The 7,140-nt window shown below is 38.9% G+C and overlaps 1 pseudogene; it reads right to left on the minus strand.

The window, feature by feature from the left end:
- Positions 1–5,207: 5,207 nt before the first annotated feature.
- LOC120049148 lies at positions 5,208–6,091 on the minus strand (annotated as a pseudogene).
- Between the last annotated feature and the right edge of the window lie 1,049 nt (positions 6,092–7,140).

Genomic DNA, 7,140 nt, shown 5'->3' on the forward strand with positions numbered 1-7,140 from the left:
TTCCCACTGAGCACACTGGTTAAATCAACATTGTTTCCACGTCATTTCAATGATGTTGTTTCAACGTGGAATAGATGTTGAATTGACGTCTGTGCTCAGTGGGTTAGTCTCTTATTCTCTAAACTAGTTCCACCAAGTATGTTATAAAACCAACACTGAAACTGAACATAACAAGAACAACACCTCTACTGTAATTTACTACATTTGATAACCCAATATTTAATATAATTTGTCTATCACCATAATGAAATTAATCATTTTCTCTACCTTAAAAAAAGCTCTTCAAGTGACAATGAGTGAGTGTTGAGGGAATGTGTGTTGGACAGTCAAGCAGTAGGTCGATAAGCAGTAGGTCGATAAGCAGTAGGTCAACAAATGTTTCCCACATTTTTTGGTAACATTCTGCTTCTGGTTTAGTCTAGCAGAAACAATGTAAGTTTGTGGGCTAGACTAGTCTAGCAATGCTGCTAAAGGAACTAGGTAGATGTGGCCAAGTGAATCATGACTCATCACTGAAAGCAAAATGATTTGTGGACCTGTATTCAATTGCATTTCAAATGAATGAACAGGTACACTTTACTTTTTCAACTAAAGCTTTTCAAAATAAAACATTCAATATCAAAGAATTATTAAATAATTGATCTGCCAGCCTTTTATACAACAAATGCCAAGCCTATAGGAAGCCTGTGTGAAGTTTTCATTGTCTTGTGGTTGTGGCCCTGCTTCCTGTCAGAATGTATCTGTCTGCATTCAGTATCTGTCTGTGGTCTGATGTGTTGCAATTTGTTCTCACAGAACAAAAAAGCTCATGGGGGTGAGGCTCATAGCCAGATTTAGATATTATTTAGCCTATAGCTTTGGTCTGACCTTGACAATGATCTACAGTGCATTCTGAAAGTATTCAGACCCCTTGAATTTTTCCACATTTTTTTAACGTTACCGCCTTATTCTAAAATTGATTAAATTGTTTGTTTACAAAAATATAAATGCTACATGTAAAGTGTTGGTCACATGTTTTATGAGCTGAAATAAAAGATCCCAAAAAGTTTGCTGATGTCAACGTTGTGAACAGTGTCCCATGGTGGCGGTGCGGTTCTGGTATTGGCAGGCATAAGCTACAGACAACAAACACAGTTGCAAAGTACACTTGTGCAACCCTGTGAATACACCAAGTGCACTTTCAGCAATATGTCTCAGACAATAACCAACAATCCCTTGGACAAGCCCAACCTATTCAACCATGTTATCACATAAAACTCATATCAAGTTCTAAAATCCTACCAATCATTAACTAGGACTCATGCCTCATTAACTACCTATTCCTTAGCCTTGTCACAAAAATATCTCTGGTCACTTATTATACTATATCATAATATGGCAAAGTCATCTTTAATCAACGAATACTAAAATAAAATAACAAATTAACATAACAAATAGTTTATTAATGTGAAGTACAAGATTCCGTATGATTTTTATGATTACCCACAATGCTCTTATTTAGAGTAACAGTTATACATAACCAGTCAAAACATTGTCATTACTTCTATTATAATGAATAGTTCCTCCTCCGAGCCAAGTTATCAAACTTACCTTGGTATCCACAATGCCAGGAGAAGAGGAAGTATTGTATCACACTGTCTACGTATACCATCCAGGTGTAGAGATCAGTGAGTGACTGAGTGACGCCTCAAAACGCCTTGTGCCGAGCTACTCTCAGAGACGACAGGTTAGGTAAAAAGGTGTGGCTGATATTTATGTTTCCTCTTCACCTGGTTGTCTAATGCGGTCAGGAAGTTTATCAAAGTATGAGTGTACTTTTATCATAGTTATTTAGACCTAACTGCACATTCAAAAAGTGAACTTGGAGCACAGTTTATTCTCTCTAATGATTTCTAATACTTTTTTATTATCGTTGAAAGCTGTCAGAGACACTGTATATAATACAAGAGGGAGCAATTCAATTGTTGGATTTGCATCAACACCATCAACAGGTCATTTTACCTGACAAATCAACAGTTTTGTGCCAGCATCAATACGACTTTAAATTCTTTGGTCTTGTACAGTACCTTTCATGTAGTGTGTGTTATTCTGCTATTATTTGTTGTACTGTAAGTTATTACCCCTGTTGTATTCCAAGTTCATTGTTTTGAGTTGTATATCATTTCTATGCCAGTTGTGTGGACATATCGAAGTAACTTTCTAGTTCACTTTCCATTTGAAAAACAACCTATGCAAATTTTACATTGGATTGTGAACCTGCCTAAAGCTAGACACACCATCAACTCCGTGGTCATAGCCCTATGGTTAAAACTGGTTTGACGAGATCTTAACCTGATATAACAAGAAGAAGAAAAGTATTTTATTATTTTTATTCCCAAGTGACCTTACCTGTTTCAATTTGTCTGACTCATCCATGGTTATGCCCACTAAGAGAACCTGATTTTAGAAGATCAAAAATACAAAACATTACATGATAAGAATGAAGTATTTTAAATAACTTTGGATTTTTAAAAATGTAATTGTGAGATTATGTGTAACAAAAGAGCATTCCCACTGAGCACACTGGTTAAATCAACATTGTTTCCACGTCATTTCAATGATGTTGTTTCAACGTGGAATAGATGTTGAATTGACGTCTGTGCTCAGTGGGTTAGTCTCTTATTCTCTAAACTAGTTCCACCAAGTATGTTATAAAACCAACACTGAAACTGAACATAACAAGAACAACACCTCTACTGTAATTTACTACATTTGATAACCCAATATTTAATATAATTTGTCTATCACCATAATGAAATTAATCATTTTCTCTACCTTAAAAAAAGCTCTTCAAGTGACAATGAGTGAGTGTTGAGGGAATGTGTGTTGGACAGTCAAGCCGTAGGTCGATAAGCAGTAGGTCAACAAATGTTTCCCACATTTTTTGGTAACATTCTGCTTCTGGTTTAGTCTAGCAGAAACAATGTAAGTTTGTGGGCTAGACTAGTCTAGCAATGCTGCTAAAGGAACTAGGTAGATGTGGCCAAGTGAATCATGACTCATCACTGAAAGCAAAATGATTTGTGGACCTGTATTCAATTGCATTTCAAATGAATGAACAGGTACACTTTACTTTTTCAACTAAAGCTTTTCAAAATAAAACATTCAATATCAAAGAATTATTAAATAATTAATCCGCCAGCCTTTTATACAACAAATGCCAAGCCTATAGGAAGCCTGTGTGAAGTTTTCATTGTCTTGTGGTTGTGGCCCTGCTTCCTGTCAGAATATATCTGTCTGCATTCAGTATCTGTCTGTGGTCTGATGTGTTGCAATTTGTTCTCACAGAACAAAAAAGCTCATGGGCGTGAGGCTCATAGCCAGATTTAGATATTATTTAGCCTATAGCTTTGGTCTGACCTTGACAATGATCTACAGTGCATTCTGAAAGTATTCAGACCACTTGAATTTTTCCACATTTTTTTAACGTTACCGCCTTATTCTAAAATTGATTAAATTGTTTGTTTACAAAAATATAAATGCTACATGTAAAGTGTTGGTCACGTGTTTTATGAGCTGAAATAAAAGATCCCAAAAAGTTTGCTGATGTCAACGTTGTGAACAGAGTGTCCCATGGTGGCGGTGCGGTTCTGGTATGGGCAGGCATAAGCTACAGACAACAAACACGGTTGCATTTTATCAATGGCAATTTTAATACACAGAGGTACCGGCACGAGATCCTGAGGCCCATTGTTGTGCCATTCATCCGCCCCCATCAGCTCATGTTTCAGCATGATAATGCATGGCATCATGTTGCAACGATCTGTACACAATTCCTGGAAGCTGAAAATGTCTCGGTCCTTCCATGGCCTGCATACTCAGACATGTCACCCATTTAGCATGTTTGAGATGCTCTGGATCGACGTGTTCCAGTTCTCGCCAATATCCAGCAACTTCGCGAAGCCATTGAAGGAGTGGGACGACATCCACAGGCAACAATCAACAGCCTGATGAACTCTATGTGAAGTAGATGTGTCGTGCTGCGTGAGGCAAATGGTGGTCACACCAGACACCGACTAGTTTTCTGATCCACGCTCCTACCGTTTTTTTTAAAGGTATCTGTATTCCCAGTCATATGAATCCATAGATTAGGGGCTTTTTTCAAATTGACTGATTTCCTTATATTCACTGTAACTCAGTAAAATGTATATGTTTTTACAAGCATTCTACAATACTCAATGCACACTAATTCCAGACCTTGGTTTTTAATAATCAGACAGTATTTCGTACATGACATATCTTGAAGGTCTTACAACTATTTTCATTGGCCGTCATTGTAAATAAGAATTTGTTCTTAACTGACTTGCCTAGTTAAATGAAGGTTTATTAAAAAAAAACATTACGTGATGTTAATGTGGGTAACATTTTACATTATTAGGTAACAAGTCATATTACACGTTCCCCCCTCTTTTCTCTGTCGTGTATTGTATGGTTTGTGTGCACCCCAGAAAGAGTGGCTGTTGCACGTGCAACAGCTACTAGGGCTCCTAATATTCTAAAGGGTTGTTTCATTTCAAGAAAGAGTGTCTTGTCCATCCCTTCAATATTTTAAGTAGAAATTGTGCACCAGTATTGCATTTTAAAACCCTGTTATATTAAATGAAGTGCCCTTTAATATAGACCACATGGAGAATTCAGATTTTTTTATATAAATAAAGACTTAAAGTGCTAAAATGTAGCATTTTGACATGTCCCTCCGTGCACTCAGATTTCTAGGGAGATTTGAACCCTCTTAACCCCAACATTTCTCCAAGTTTTCCCCATCATTTTAAAGCCTTAGTTATTTTGTTGCATTGACAGTCATTTCTGAAGAGTTACATTTGTGATTAGTGATTCATTTATCCCTAATTTTAAGCTCTACCTTGTTACGTGAACTGAACACTCGTTTGAATATGGTGAAAAACTATTCCTGATGAAAAATCTTTCTTAAAAGAAGCTTTGAACATTATTAGTCAAATCATCGTGTAAAAGTAGGTGAACTGGTTCTGCTCTTCTTGGAAATTTTCTAGTGTTTTGTGGTGAAAAGAAAAAACATGCTCAGTTTTATACCGTTACACTTCTCAAATGGTACCAAATAGGTGGAACGAAACTAAACTATTCCACCCCTGGTTGCCCAGCATACAATACTCTTCACACAGCCACATTGTCAACCACTACAAATGGGTCACTTAGCCCCAAAACCATTTATTTAGATTATGGAAAGTTTTGTATCCTTTATTTCTTCTAATGTAATCACATGAGCGACAGGCGTGCTCAAGTCCAAAATAGCCTTGTTGAACTTTAAAGTTCTTTCGCCAGGTGAAGTACCTCATGTATTCTTCCTCGTTCTGGCCGAGAAAGAGAAGCTTCTTTGCCAGCTCCTCTGTAGAGGAGAAATCATCCACATGGATGAAAGAGTCCCTTGGGATAAATTGCTCGTAGTTGTCCCTGGATGGACCTAGAACAACGGGCACTGCTCCCAACTTCATAGCGTTGAACAGCTTCTCTGTAGCATAGTCTTTGTAGATGGAGTTTTCAAATGCCAGGTAGAATTTACAGCTGGACAGCGTCTTTTAGTCTTCGTTTTCTAGGTATCTACTAAAATGTCTCCCAGAGGCCTCTACTTTGACATGCCTACTGAGCTCGTTGAACACCTGTACCCTCTTGTAGTTTGGGTTCCAGTTGCTCACTATCCAGCAGACTAATTTGTCCTTCTTGGGCAGCTCAAAGATTTTATCCTCACTGGTTACCTCGACAAGCGACCCATATGGAACCTTGATATCAGAATCCAGTCGATAACTCGCAGTCAAATTGAACAAGTAGTCAACACCAGGGATCCTGTTTGTGTTAGCTGGTGATTCTCCATTCCACCACACCCATTTCTGGAACCATGGACGTTGCTCTTGGGGCATGTTCTTCAGGTCTCCATGGATGTCTCTACAGTGGAATATGACACCGTGCGCCTTGCTGGAAAGGTTTTATCCACTGTTAGGTGACAGCCTTTGATGTTAAAGTAGGCACAAGAGTCTATGTCAAATGGGTGATCAAGTGGCCAAATCAAAATGATATTCATCCTGAATGGTTGGCTGGGCATGGTGTGTTTGGTTCACAATCTGGTTCCTTGCCCTACGTACTTGAGTGTAAGGAGGACAGCGAGCCTTTCCCGCATGGGATGCCTGGTTGATAGGGCATGAGAGGAACTTGATCTGGGGTTTGTAGTACATGAAGGATAAGCCCAGTAAGAATGTCATTATCAGAACAGGCCGTAGAACACCCTGGGAAGCCGGAGTGGACATACCTTGACCCTTTGAAAGAGAAAAGAGACCAATCAAATCCACTCTAGAATATCAACAATAGCCATCTTATAAAATGACAATACACCATGGAATCCAGGGAACAAAATACACAAGGAATGCAAAATGCATCACTAGTGAAACATACCAACATTCAGTGCTGTTGATTAATTTAGCATACATGTTGACCATGTGTCAACCTCATTCCACAGAAGGTCCAGTGTCTATAGGTTTTCGCTCCTCCCTTGTACTTCATTGATTAATTAAGGTCACTAATTAGTACGGAATTCCCCTCACCTGGTTGTCTCGGTCTTAATTGAAAGGAAAAACCAAAAACCCACAGACACTCGGCCCTCCGTGGAATGAGTTTGACACCCCTGATGTGGACTCTCTGGTTGTCCTATATCACAGGTGTCAAACTCATTCCACGGAGGGCCGAGTGTCTGCGGGTTTTCGCTCCTCCCTTGTACTTGATTGATGAATTAACATCACTAATTAGTTAGGAACTCCCCACACCTGGTTGTCTAGGGCTTTATTGAAAGGAAAAACCAAAAACCTGCAGACACTAGGCCCTCCGTGGAATGAGTTTGACACCCCTGTCCTATATGATGACGTACACTACAACCCTGAAACGCAACTCTGGACCTCGAAGCCAGTTCCACTGCACTCTTTCATTGTTCCCTTCTATTCAGGGACTGATTTAGACCTGGGACACCAGGTGGGTGCAATTACTTATCAAGTAGAACAGAAAACCAGCAGGCTCTGGACTTCGCAGGGTAAGAGTTGAATACCCCAGCACAGCAAACCATGTGCACAATACGTAGAGCTA

This window comes from Salvelinus namaycush, chromosome 6 (genome assembly GCF_016432855.1).
Source record: "Salvelinus namaycush isolate Seneca chromosome 6, SaNama_1.0, whole genome shotgun sequence".
Taxonomy (NCBI): Eukaryota; Metazoa; Chordata; class Actinopteri; order Salmoniformes; family Salmonidae; genus Salvelinus; species Salvelinus namaycush.